Source organism: Arvicola amphibius, chromosome 1 (assembly GCF_903992535.2).
Source record: "Arvicola amphibius chromosome 1, mArvAmp1.2, whole genome shotgun sequence".
Lineage (NCBI taxonomy): Eukaryota > Metazoa > Chordata > Mammalia > Rodentia > Cricetidae > Arvicola > Arvicola amphibius.
Genome location: NC_052047.1, coordinates 146,007,789 through 146,020,754, shown reverse-complemented (window position 1 = coordinate 146,020,754; position 12,966 = coordinate 146,007,789). Strand labels below are relative to the sequence as shown.

Genomic DNA, 12,966 nt, shown 5'->3' with positions numbered 1-12,966 from the left:
GAGCCCAGCGTGACTTCTGGGTGAAGTGTCTACCCAGGGAAATGAGTAGTGACAAACTGTGAGAACCACACACTGTCCATCTTCAGGCTGTGGGCGGGGCCATGTGAAACATTAGGTCCTAGGTACTTCTCACTACACACACTGGCTGCATGAGCTGGTCACGAAGCGAGACCTGTCTCTAGAGATGAGATCAAAGGGCCCCTTGGTGGGAGACGGGGCTCTGGATGGAGGGATGTTGGTAAGAAGCCTCGCACTTTGGGTAAGATGGGAAACTAATTAAACCCATTGGGTCGCCGGTAGCAAAAGGTGAGCCTTAAACACATCCATCTAGAGGAGGAAGTGACAAAAGGCCACTCACGGTCAAGACCCTACAGGACACGTGCAGCCCTGGAGACCGGGCAGAGGCAGAGGCAGGGACCATGGACCAAGCCCCCTTCTGAGAGGCCAAGAGGTTCTGCAAGTAGACAGTGGTGAAGGTTGTGAGTGAGTGTTGCAGGATTCCACTGTCTAGCGTGGAACAACAGGCTGTTCGATCCTGCTGGTAGCTGACTCATATCTCAGGAAAAGTAAAACAGCAAAGGAACCAGCAGACGCCAGGGCTGGGAGGCCAAGGCTCTGAGCCTGCTGGTCCTGCGTGGCTGCAAGACCTCAACCCAGCTGATTAGTGCCCTCTATACCTCGGTTTCTTTGTCCCAACAGGTGCCCACCCAAGACAGGTGCTGTGAGGCTTGGGTACTGATACCCATAGAGCCCACAGAGGCTCCAAGGAGGAGGAGTAGGTTCATGTTAGCTAGTGTTTTACAGTGCACAGAACTGGGTCAGAATGAGTCCCCAAAGCTCTACGCACACAGTGAGACAGCACACACCAATTTACCAAACACTAACGCCTCGAGTCCTCTGTTGTCATGTCTTTTGTCTCCATGCATGTGCCTCTCAAGCCACAGGCTCTGTGATGTGGACCTCTGCCCTCGCAGACACAACAGGCATCAGTCTCATGCCGCCCTTATCCCCATAAGGCTGTGCCTATCCCCTTGGCAACCTTTGGTCTCACTGCTCTTACTGCCTGGCTGTCCCTGCCCATATCCACCCAGATCCGCACTCTCTCCGGGTCTTTGACTGCGCTGTGTATAGCCCTCCACTGTGGAGCAGTTTCTCCCTCCCAGCACTGACCAGTGCCCCAGGGTATCATCTGGCTCCCGGCTATGTCTCCAGGTACAGTGTCTGGCAGTTTCTGCTGAATGAGTGACTCCAGAGTTGACTCTGTGTCAGACGTCACTGAAAGAGAGGTGACTAAGCTAGGAGGAAGGCAAGAGGGGGTAGACAGACACACAGAGACGTTCATCACAACTGAGTGGGCTCTTCTGGGACGGGAGACATGAGGCTCTCCGGGAGTTCTGGGAATGGAGAGCATGGAAGCTTTACTGGAAGCATAAGGTGTGGGCTATCATAGTGGGGTCTTGTAGAATGAGTAGGAGTTCAGTGAGCAGAGGAGAAAGGTCCAAAGGTGGAACCGTCACTACAGTGATAATAGCCACTAATAATCAGTGTGAGGTGCCTCATCTCTGTCCCTTTCTACATCATCAATAAAGTCTTATTGGTAAAGGGAAGCCCCATTCTCTGGTGTGTCCTCTGTGCTTCTGATTAGAGGAAGCGGCTTTGTGTGCAGGTGGTTACAAGGGCTGAAGCAGCCATGTTCTGCCCTTTAAGGGTGAGGTCTGGGTAGCTCTAACCTAGGAGACAGGGGAGGCTGGCCAGGTGAACTGGGGCACACAGAGCCCCACTCAGATTGCTGAGAGAGAAGACTATAGGGTCTGGGGAGAGAAGTTAGGAGAAAGAACGAGGTAGATATGGGGCTCAGTCACCACGAAGATAAATGTGTGTATGTGTTTGCATTTGCATGTACGTGTGCACATATACACAGAGAGAGACTGACCTTGAAGGGGAGTGAGTTCCTTGAGATAGGGAAGGTGGTTCCCCTAAGCCCCAAACTTTGTGGGTCACTCAGTGCCATTGCTGGGCCCAGCTTGGTAGGGTGTATCACGAGCTGGGGACCCTACAGCCAGGCTCAGTCCAAGGGCAGGCAGAAAGAAGAGAGAGACAGGCCAGTAAGAGTTGGGCTCACTGTTGGGGATAGAAGTGGGGTGTGGGAAACAGGACACTAAGATCAAGGGCTCGAGGCTGTGCCGCCCTGGCTATTGTGAGGCACCCAGTAGCCTGTCTGCCAAGTGAGAAGGGACTGCCTTGGAGCCTGATACTTCCAAGCAGGTGCCAGAAACTTCAAATTATTAAGTGGCAAGAGAAGCCAAACAATGTAAGTGATGTACTGCTGGGGAGGGGCACCTGCCCAGGGACCAGGAGGGGCAGTCTGGAGGTGCTTGTCCAGCCCAGCAGGAGGGTGAGCCTCAGAGCCTTCCTATGTGGCACAGACCAGGAGCCCTTCTACTGTGCCCTCGCTGAGGCAGGTGGGTTGGGGAGGACACAGGTATAGTCCTCCTCTGGCTGTCACCCCACTCCTGCCTGCAGAGGATACTCCACACAGGACTTGGGCAGAGGAATGATGGCCATTCACTGGGTCCCAGGAGTTACACTGAGGCCATCCCTGGGCCCAAGGGGAAGGAAGAATTCTGTAAGAACCGAGATATGGCTGTGCACTGGTGGCAGAGGGTATTTTGAGTACCATGGGGAATGGGGTGGAGGTAGGGCAGTATGCGTTGCCCTGGAGATAGCTACAGGCCAAGGCACATCTGCGCTCAGCTAGAGCTGGGGAGATGGCTCAGTCAGTGATGGGCTTGATTTGTAAGCCTGAGAACCCGAGTTTGATGTTCATAATCCACATAAAAATGCCAGGTGAGGTGGCACGTGTTTATCATCCTGGTGTGGGGGAAGCAGAGACAAGAGGATCCCGAGGCTTACCAGCCAGCCTTGCTTAATAGCTGGGCCCTAGGCTAGTGAGAGACCGTGTCTAAACGGAAGTGGCTGGCATTCCTGAAGATGACACCCAAGGCTGCACTCTGGACTCTGCAGGCTCATATTCATGCACATCTGCTCCAGGCCACAGCCACAAGCGTGAACAGTGTTTCACAAGGTGACTGTGGAGGCGAGAAGTCCATGAGACGACTGGGATGTCCCTTCTCGGTGCTGAGCAATCACAGCATGAGCCTCTGGGTGACAGAGCACCACCAGAATGACGACAAGGATGCTCACACATCCTACAGTTGCAAGAAAGGTCTGAAGCTCGGTCTTGACCAAGGGTAACATCTGAGCTATAGGAAGGGACATAGCAGGGTCAAATCGACACATAAATGGCTGCCTATGTGGCAACCCTGAGTGAGGGGAGCAGGTGAACTATCTCAGTGCTCCCCCCATTGTCCCAGGTAGGGGACATGGAGTCCCACACGGAAGTTCTGGAGTTGGTGTCTGTTCCATTTCATTCTGAGCTGTTAAGAAACTCCTACCATTATAACATAGCGATGGAGCCACAGAGAATGGCAGAGTCTGGACTCCAGTCTTCAGCAGGGGAGCAATGCAGCCCCCTGAGACAGAACCCCAGCTGATCAGTGGATCCCACCTTACCAAAGCCACACCCCTGATAAAGGGAGGAGTTGAGAGATAACAAGAATATATAATGCCATTTCAGGGCCTCCAGCTATGTCCAGGGTCAGGCAGCTGCTGGAAGCTGGAAGCCCATTCATTGCCCAACACCCTTCAGTGCCTCTGAGGTCCTGCAGTGAGTCAGTGAGGTCCCTCTGACTGGCAGATCACAAAGGTGGTGCAGTGAGACTCAGCTACCCAAACTCAGCATCAGGGGCTGGGCTTCTCTAGGCAAGAGGAAGTTTGTCCCAGGCATGACCTCAGTATGGTAAGGACATCCTCAATGTGTTAAGGATTTACCAAATGTCCCACCCACAGCCATTAGAGCCGCTCTCATTCAGGAAGGGACACTGGATTCAGGTAGCTAACATGTACTTGGTGGGAAAGAGCCAGGGGACAGAGTGACAGCTCAACCCTCTGCTGGCAGAAACTCTGGGTGATCCCCCCGCTCACTAGAGTGGGGTCTCCATGGTGGTAGGACTTATGTCTGATTCTCTCTTCTTTCAGCATCTAGAACGGTGCCTGGCACACTGACAGTGTTCAGTGCATGCTGAGTGAAGGGTGATTCATAGACCACACGCCTGTGAATGAACACTAAATCACAGGTTCCTGTCATGACCCAGGGGAGAGCCCAGCGATGTGTGCAGTAGGTGTGCACTGAACACCATCACAGTCTCCTTCATTCCACTGTGTCATAACGGATTTCAACTTCGTGAAAGGACTTCCAATAGTCCCCACAGCTTAGTGGTCCTTTCTACATCTCCTTCCTTCTGCTGTAAACAAAAGTGAGACCACTCCGCCCCTATGGCAATGCCATCAGAGGAGCAGGGATGGAAGCATCCTTCTCCTCCTCCTCGCCCCCACCCTCAGCTGATAGGCTCCAGCGAATGGCATCAGCCCTGGTTATTTTTAATCACACGATTACCCTGGGTCTTTGTCACTGAAACAGTTTAATTGGGAGCTGCAGCCTCCTACGGCAGGGTGGTGGAGGAAAACTGCAGCCAGCACACCCGGCGGCAGAATGCCAAGGAACAGGGCCTTTGGCCGGCCCCTTCCGGATCAAGTTCTGGCATCCCAAGCCAGCCTGGTCTCCAGAGGAAGATGGGGGCATGCTGAGGCACCCTGGGAAGCTGTCCCTTGAGGAGCTGCAGCTGTGGCCAAGTGCCATCCACTCATTTGGATCCTGGAGACGGATGGAAACTGAGACCATTTTGAGGGACACAAAGGGGAAGGAATGAGTGTTACCATTATCTACCCATCCATTCATCTATCCATCCATCCACGCAACCTTCTACCCATCTACCAATTTACCACCCACCCACCCACCCACCCATTCATCCACCCATTCATCCGTCTATCTATCTACCAATTGACCACCCATTCAACCACTCTTCCACCCATCTTGCCATCTACTATGCATCCATCCACTTGTCCATTAGTCTATCCACCCACCCTCTATCCATCTATCCATCCAACTCACCCATCCACTTACCTATCCACTATCCATCCATCCATCCATCCATCCATCCATCCACCCATTTACCTATCCATCCATCTACCCATCTACCATCAATCCACCCCCCACACACCATCCATGTAACCATATACCGTCCATCCATATATCCAGCTGTTCATCTACCTATTTACCATCCATCTACCCATATACCATGGACCCATCCATTTGTTCATCCATACATTCATTCACCCACCCACTCACCCATCTATCCATTAATCCATTCTCTCACCCACACATCCACCCATAAATCTACATACCATCTACCCACACATTCATCCATCCATCCATCTACTTACCCATTCATGCACCCGTTCATCATTCATCTAATCATCCATCCTCTCAGATATCCATCCAACTACCCACCTATTCATTCATTCATTCATTCATTCATTCATTCATTCATTCATTCTCCAATCCATCCCTTCATTCATTCACCATTCACTCATCAATTCTTTAATCTATCCATCCATCCACCTTAGATATTGGTACACTGTAAACGACCAAACTCCTCTTTCCTCTGCCTTTTGACTGATTCAAGTTCCGAAAGGTGTTACCTACTTCATCTGTGCCATCCCATCCATCTACCCAGTCCATGCATCCATCTTTCCACCTACCCTACCCCATTCATTCCATATACTCATCCATCTATCCATTTATTCACTCATCTCTCCATCCACACATATATCTATCCATCCATTCCACCCCGTCCATCTATTCCGTTCATCTATCCATTCCACTTATTTGTCTCCTATCCATCTACTCACCTCTTTGCATCTATCCACACACACACACACACACACACACACACACACACACACCTACTCACCAACTCTTCACTGAGCACCCACTCTCTCTAACGCCCCTCCCTTTCCTAGAGGTGCTGCCTTCCCACTGTGAGCATCTGCCTGGGTGCTTTCTGAGTCCTCCTCCACTGTGGTTGGCTTGTCCCCTGTCAGATTTCTAATGTTTTCTCTGTCTCACCCATCTTCATGACCTCAGCACCCTTGGGAAGACAGAGACTAAGAAAACCTATTGTGTGTGCATTGGGTCTCATTGCCTGTGAATTCTCAGTAAGTAGCCAACCCAAGAGTCACCTGGCTGTCCTGAGGAGACGCACTGAAAAAGACAGAGCGACGAGCGGAAGCCGAAGAGGATCCAGCTCATGGAATCCTCCCTTGGTTTTAGGATGTGAGCTTTGGGGTGGGGACCCTAAAAGTTCAGAGGGTTCTCCACCTTCTCATCCATAAAGCACGATCATGGCAACTACCTTACAGGAAGGTGTGCTGGTTGTGGCCATTCTGACAGCTGCAGATTCTGACATTCCTTCCCTCGAGGCCACTGCCTGTCGCTGCACCACATCCTTGCAGTGGCCAGGAAAGCAGACAGTCTGCAGTACTCTGAGTAGCACCGCTCCTGGAGCGCTCCTATGCACCCTTCAAAACTGAGATCATGCCACACACCATGGCAGTCACGATCTCCAGGATCTGCTTTCCCCCCACCCTCTTGCTTTGCACACTCTTGACTTGAAGACTGGAGGTAAAAAGGCGACAGTAAGCTGAGTATCAGCGTTCTCCTCTCTCTGCTTCCTGGTCTGAGATGTGAACAAGCAACCCCATACTCCCATTGCCATGGGGCTGTGTACGGCCACCAGGCCTTCTCTGCCACAATGGACTGTATCCCTTTGAACTTGAGCCAGGATAACTGTCCCTTCCTTGAATCACATCTTGTCAGTGACAAGGATAGCAACTAGCACACCGGGATCAAGGGTGCAGTGTGTCACCCATTGTCCCTCCAGGGACCATCACAGACCATGACACGCCCTGCCCAGCTACCCTATTTCCCGACCACCAAGCACTGTGGATGCTGGCTTGGGAATGCACTTCCACCACATCTTCCTTTTATCTGCAAAGAGCTGTAGCAATGGCCCCAGTTGCTCTCTCTGGCCCCAGGGAACTTGCCAAGCCCCAACCCACATGCCTGCATGGTCCTCTGCCTGTGAGGCCCTCTGACTAAGCTGCTAAACTTTGACCTACACCATCCTCCTATACCCACTTTCACCTTTTGCCTTTGCTGCTTCAGCAGGGCCCCAACATCCACAGAGGGAAGGTCAAGAGCAAGCTCATCCCAGGGTTAGCCTGTTACGAGCTGGCAGAATCTTCAGCTTGAGTTCTCAGGAATCTCTCACTCACCCCTAAATTCTGTGTTTGGTGCCCAAGTGCAGATGGGGTGGGCAAACTGGACAGAGTTTGTCCACAAACACAGTGGAGCCTATCACACACCTGTAAGAGTGTGGCTACCCTAAAACCATGTGTAGAAACACAGATTCCAGCCTGACTCCAGTTAACTTCCCTCCTATAGCCCTTTCTGGAGCCTGAGGCTCTGACATGGTGCCCTCCATTCTTCAGTGCACTCATGGTGTTACCTGAGGCTCTACTAAGGACGTCTTCATGGTTCCGGCCTCTGCAAGCATACTCACGCATGAACACATCCTTAGCTTAGAGCTCTTCACAGGCACGGTTAAATAAGGGATCCTGAGCTGACATCACTCAGGATTGAGTAGGATGACCCTAAAGGACAACAGTAGGCATCCTTCTAGAAGAAAGAGGGGCTCATGCACAGAACGGGAGGTCAGGTGAGCGCCGAGGCAGGAGGCTGAGTAATACAGCCATAAGTTTGAAGACACCTGGATTCTCCAGGAGCCAAGAGGCAGAAAGAACCTCACCAGAGCCACTCAAGGGGGTGCGGCCTTTTCACACCTTCTGGCCCTCAGGATGTGGGATCAATTCCTTTCGTTTTGAGTCTTATGTCATCATGCCCCCTCATCCACAGTCACTTTCTTCACTGGCCACTGGAGACTCCTGTGTTAGCCAGGGATTAAGGAACAGGTTGGAGACAGAAAGGTCCTTAAACACTTTACTTTAGACTTGTGAGCCCATCCTTCCAGCTACCACACTGTCCACATAGCCCTATACCAGGCAGGGGCCCCTCCACGTTCTGTCCTCTGGCTATACCTCCTGCCCTGTATTCCTCAGTAAGCTACCTCCTCTGGACAACCCTGGCTCTTGCATGGTATTAGAGACCCAAGTCTTAGCCCCATCTTCATCTTCATCTTCCTGTCTTCCTGTCTTCCCTCGTGTACCCAGCTTCTCTGAGCTGAGCATTCACCTTCTTCACTACAAAGGCTTTGGTCCCATCTCCCAGTAGGACTCCAGAGCAGGGTCCCCACCATGCAGCTGACCACAACTATGCCTGTCCCATGCTTGACTTTCTCCAGGTAGAAACTTGACTATATTATAGCCGTTCCATGAAAACCCAGCAAATAACACATTTGCATGCTATTTTAAATCACCTGTGCAAGGGCCTTTTACTGAATTCTAATGTCCACAAATCCATGTCCTTCATCTGTTTTACAGATGAGCAGAGAGAGGCTCAGTGATGAGCTCAAGGTCATGGGCCAAGGTCAACAGTAGAGAAGGTGTCTGATCTTGGAAACACCCTGCTTTGCTTGCCAGAAAAGTCTATAGCAGCCTTTAGCTTAGAGCTCTGAATTTGTAACAACGAAAGCCAGTCTGTATTTCTAGAACCCCACTTTAGACACCAGACTAGGGTCACGTGATGACATGTGAGATGGTTTCCGCACTGTCCAGCTGCAGCCCCGCCCTCTCCAGCTGCCTCGATGCAGGGAGCTCCTTGATGCGGAGGGATCCTCCTTGCTTGCCACCTGACTTTCTCTGAGGGTCAACAGAATGCAGCCAGCTACTCTCCCTGCTCCTGTTGGCTCCAGGCAGTAGATCACAGTGAGAGAAGAGATGGCTGAAGGAGGCATGCGGGATGTCTTGGCCTCCTAACGGGCTGCCTGCAAGCTATCTTCTATAGGGTTCCTTTGTGAAATACAGCAACAATCATGCCAACTCAGGGCAGAACACCAGGCTCCATGGGACATAACTGCAAAGCCTGGGAGTGGTGGCCACAGGCACAGGCTAAGTCACACGGGCACACGCCAAATTCTTTTCAGGACTTCCCCGAGTACCACTGTCAGGATCGCCAGGAGCAAACAGCCATGACCCCAGAGCCCAGAAGGAACCCAACCTTGCCCATGCATGCCTCACCATGGGGCTCATCTTCCCAGAAGAGTCCACACCTGAATTTGCTCTACCAAGCTCTTACTCCTCTCCCCAGCACCCTGCTAGCCTGTGGTGGGCTGCAGACACAGAGCCCCATTGCTGGCGTGCACCCCAGTACTGCTCACCACATCCACCCCCAATGAGATGCTGCAATGGTATGGTCACCAGCACAGCAAGTCCCCAGGGCTGAGACTCTCTGATTATGGGGTCTGAGATGGTTATCTCTGTCAACCTGACACAATAGAGAATCACCTGAGAGGGGGATTGCCTGGATCAGATTAACCTTTGGGTGTGTCTGTAGGGGGTTGCCTTCATTGTTAGTAATCCAGACCACTGTAGGCAGCACCATTGCCTAGGCAGAGGCCTCCAGAACTGCATAACAGTAGAGAAATCTAGTTTAGAGAAGCAAGCAAGGATGCATATTTTCTCTGCTTTTGACTGTGGACATGATGCAACTGGTTGTTTGAATTCCTGCCTTGACTTCCTCACAATGATGACCCGGGACTGTAAGTCATATAAACCCTTTCCTCCTCAGTGGCTCTTGCTTTTGTTTTGGTCAGGATATTTGATCCAGTAACAGAAGTGAAGGTAAAATAATACCCTTTCGGCTAGAGTGGGGAGGTCAAAGCAGGCAGCCTGCCAAGGTGATGTCTGGCGCCTCTGGAAACTGCTGGCAGAGCCAAGGAGAAACACGCGCGATAGGATCAGAGAGGGACTCAAGAGTGTCTGGGTGCTTAGTTTTCTAAGAAACATTTGACTGTCTCATCACGCTGCCTGGAGGCTGTGCCCGGAATAAAATGAGGAGGTGACTAGCGGTCCTGAGCATAACCGTGGAGAAACTCCTTGCTCTCTGATGATGCAAACCTGCGGCCCGAGTTCAATTGCTGGAGCCAGGGAAGGGTGGGGGAGGGAACGGATTTGCACAAAGTTGCCCTCTGACCACCACACGTGCACGTATACACAACAATAATACATAAAAAAATAACTCAGAAAAGAAAAGATAAGGAACAAAGTACAAGGAGACCAGCTGGCGAGATGGCTCAGTGGGTAACGGCGCCTGCCGCCAAGCTTGACATCTGAGTACAGTAGCTGCGAACCACATGGTGGAAGGTGAGGACCCACTCCTACAAGCTGTCATCTAACCTCCACACGCATATATACACAAAATAAGCAAATCTTAAAAATAAAAATTCAAAGGACAGAGCATGCTACAAGCAGCTCTGGATAAATCTGATCATTTCAGTTGTTACAGATTGAATCTTCAAAAGTTACAGATGTTTAAAACTCCTGCCAGAAGAAAGACATAGCACAAAGGGCCTTATGTTCCCCAACATTGTCCTGAAGCTGTGTATAAGAACCACCCAAAAAGGCTTCTTCATCTGCATGTTTCCTGGTGGATTCTGCTAAACATCCACACCTTTTCAGCCTTGTTGGACTGTGTCCCTTGAATGGTAAGCTAAAAGAAATCCACCCTTCTCTAAGTTACTCCTTGTCAATATTTGGTCACAGCAATGAGAAACATAACGACACATGGCACTACTTTGATACCGAGGCAGACAGAAACACTAGAAAAGTAAAGACTGTGAGAGGCTATGACTCGAGGCTTGTGACTCTGAGGCTAGCCTTGGCAGCATGGCAGGAGCCAACTCTGAGGCTAGCCTGGGCTGCATGGCAGGAGCCAACTCTGAGGCTAGCCTGGGCTGCATGGCAGGAGCCAACTCTGAGGCTAGCCTGGGCTGTATGGCAGGAGCCTACTCTGAGGCTAGCCTGGGCAACATGGCAGGGGCCAACTCTCAGGCTAGCCTGGGCAGCATGGCAGGAATGTGCTCAAAAATAGAAAAGAAAAAAAATGCTATAACTTTCTTGAAACTAAATACAAAAATTCTTGCCAAAACCCTAGGATTTTGAAATCTATCAATACAGAAAGGGGGTAATAGGTGACATTACAGCCACACACAGTTTATCCCAGGAATGCAAGGTTGGTTCAGCGCAGATGATGCTGTACGTAACAGCCCAACAGCTTCAAGTCCCAACCGACCTCTTTTAAGTTGAAATTTCCTAAGCTGAAAGTACACTGAGCAGTGACTTCTGGCATCTCCCATCAAAGTCACATAGCACACTGCAGGGTGGCCTGTGCCTCCGCAACCATGGACCCACTGGGAGCTGCATTCACCGCCCTGCCCTGAAGTGCAGAAGTTCATACTTTCCCACGTCACTAGCTCAGGACTCACAAGTCAGAACACTGTGTCTGCTGAGTGCCTATTGCCTCCACCTCATCTGTAAAATTAAAAAGAAATCATTAGTTAAGGCCTGTCTATTCCAAAGGATATAAACTAATCTATAAACAAATGAAGGAAAATGAGATTCTACCCAGGGTCACAGAACACATGCTGGGGGAAATCCCTGGTACCCACAGTGGTGCACCTGGTCACAGGCTCCTGCTGAGGTCATGTAGGGCCAGAGCAGGACCCAGGTTCCTGCAGGTAAAGCACAGGTTCTGAACCCCCAGGCCAGGGATGATGTGAATAGCAAGGACCAATGAGAGCAGTGGAGGTAAGATCCAGGTGCCCAACCAGTGGGACCCCGAGACACAGCCTGTTCTTCACAGATTTTGGTTTCTGGGGCTGGCAATACCAATGTGTACCTTGAGAATGAACACATCCTTGGATGTGGAGAGACACTGACTATGGGGACATTTGGGTCCTCAAGGACACACTACTAATCCCAGAGTGACAGCAACTCTGAGGGTGAGATAATAACAAGATAAAGCATCATCATCATCATCATCACCACCACCACCATCACCACCACCACCGGTAACAGCAGTAACACATTTGAATTGCAGCTATCCCTGGATACCCATAGGTTTTTCATCCAAAATGCTGTGGACAAACTGAACAAAGAGAATTTTTTTGCTTTGTGAATCTTCCCCGAATGACATGGTGCAGGACGGGGGTAAAGCACAAGCATGAGAACCTCAATTCATATCCTCATCATCCACATAATAAGCCAGACATAATAGCACGTGCCTAGAATCCCAGCCCTAGGAAGGAGAGACAGGTGGGTCTCAGAGGCTGGCCAGCTAGCCCGTCTAGTGGAAACAGTGAGTCCAGGCTCAGGGAGAGACCCTGTCTTAACACAGGAGGTGGAGAGGGATTGAGAAAAATACCTAATGTTGATTCCTCTGGCCTCTGTGTGCACATGGGCCTGCATACCCTGCCCCCCGACACAGGCCAGTACAACACAGTGTTAGGTGATACACACTGTGGAAAGCTGACTCACAATGCATGAGAAGGCTGTGCAGCAATACACAAACAGCAGGCTATTTCCCACGGGAGACTTGGGCATCTGTGGATTTGGTTCCCTGGGGTCCTGAGCCTATCCCCCGAGGATGCCAGGGAACAATCATCTTTTGAAATGCTCTGCACGCACCCTATGTATAAACACCAAGTTCAATGGCATACAAAAACAAAACTCAATCACCTCGATCGATAACCACTACCAACAAGCCAGTATGGGGGCATTGCAACCTCTCTTGCCTGCTCAGTTGATGCTAACGAGTGAACCTGGTAGTTCTGTGTGTGAGGAAACTGAGGCACTGAGGATATGTTGCGCATGTGTGAAGGCTGAGGCTGAGGATGGATTTGAATCTGAGTACCCATTCATGTTGGCTGATCCTTGCCACCGCGGAGGCCCAGACTGGGTTGCTCCAGGGATAAACCTGGGAGGAAGTTG

At 50.9% G+C, this 12,966-nt stretch overlaps 1 protein-coding gene across 7 annotated transcripts in view; it reads right to left on the bottom strand.

The window, feature by feature from the left end:
* Shank2 (SH3 and multiple ankyrin repeat domains 2) overlaps positions 1-12,966 on the bottom strand; it is a 433,832-nt gene that overhangs the window by 185,839 nt on the left and 235,027 nt on the right. The gene's annotated exons all lie outside the window — the stretch shown is intronic.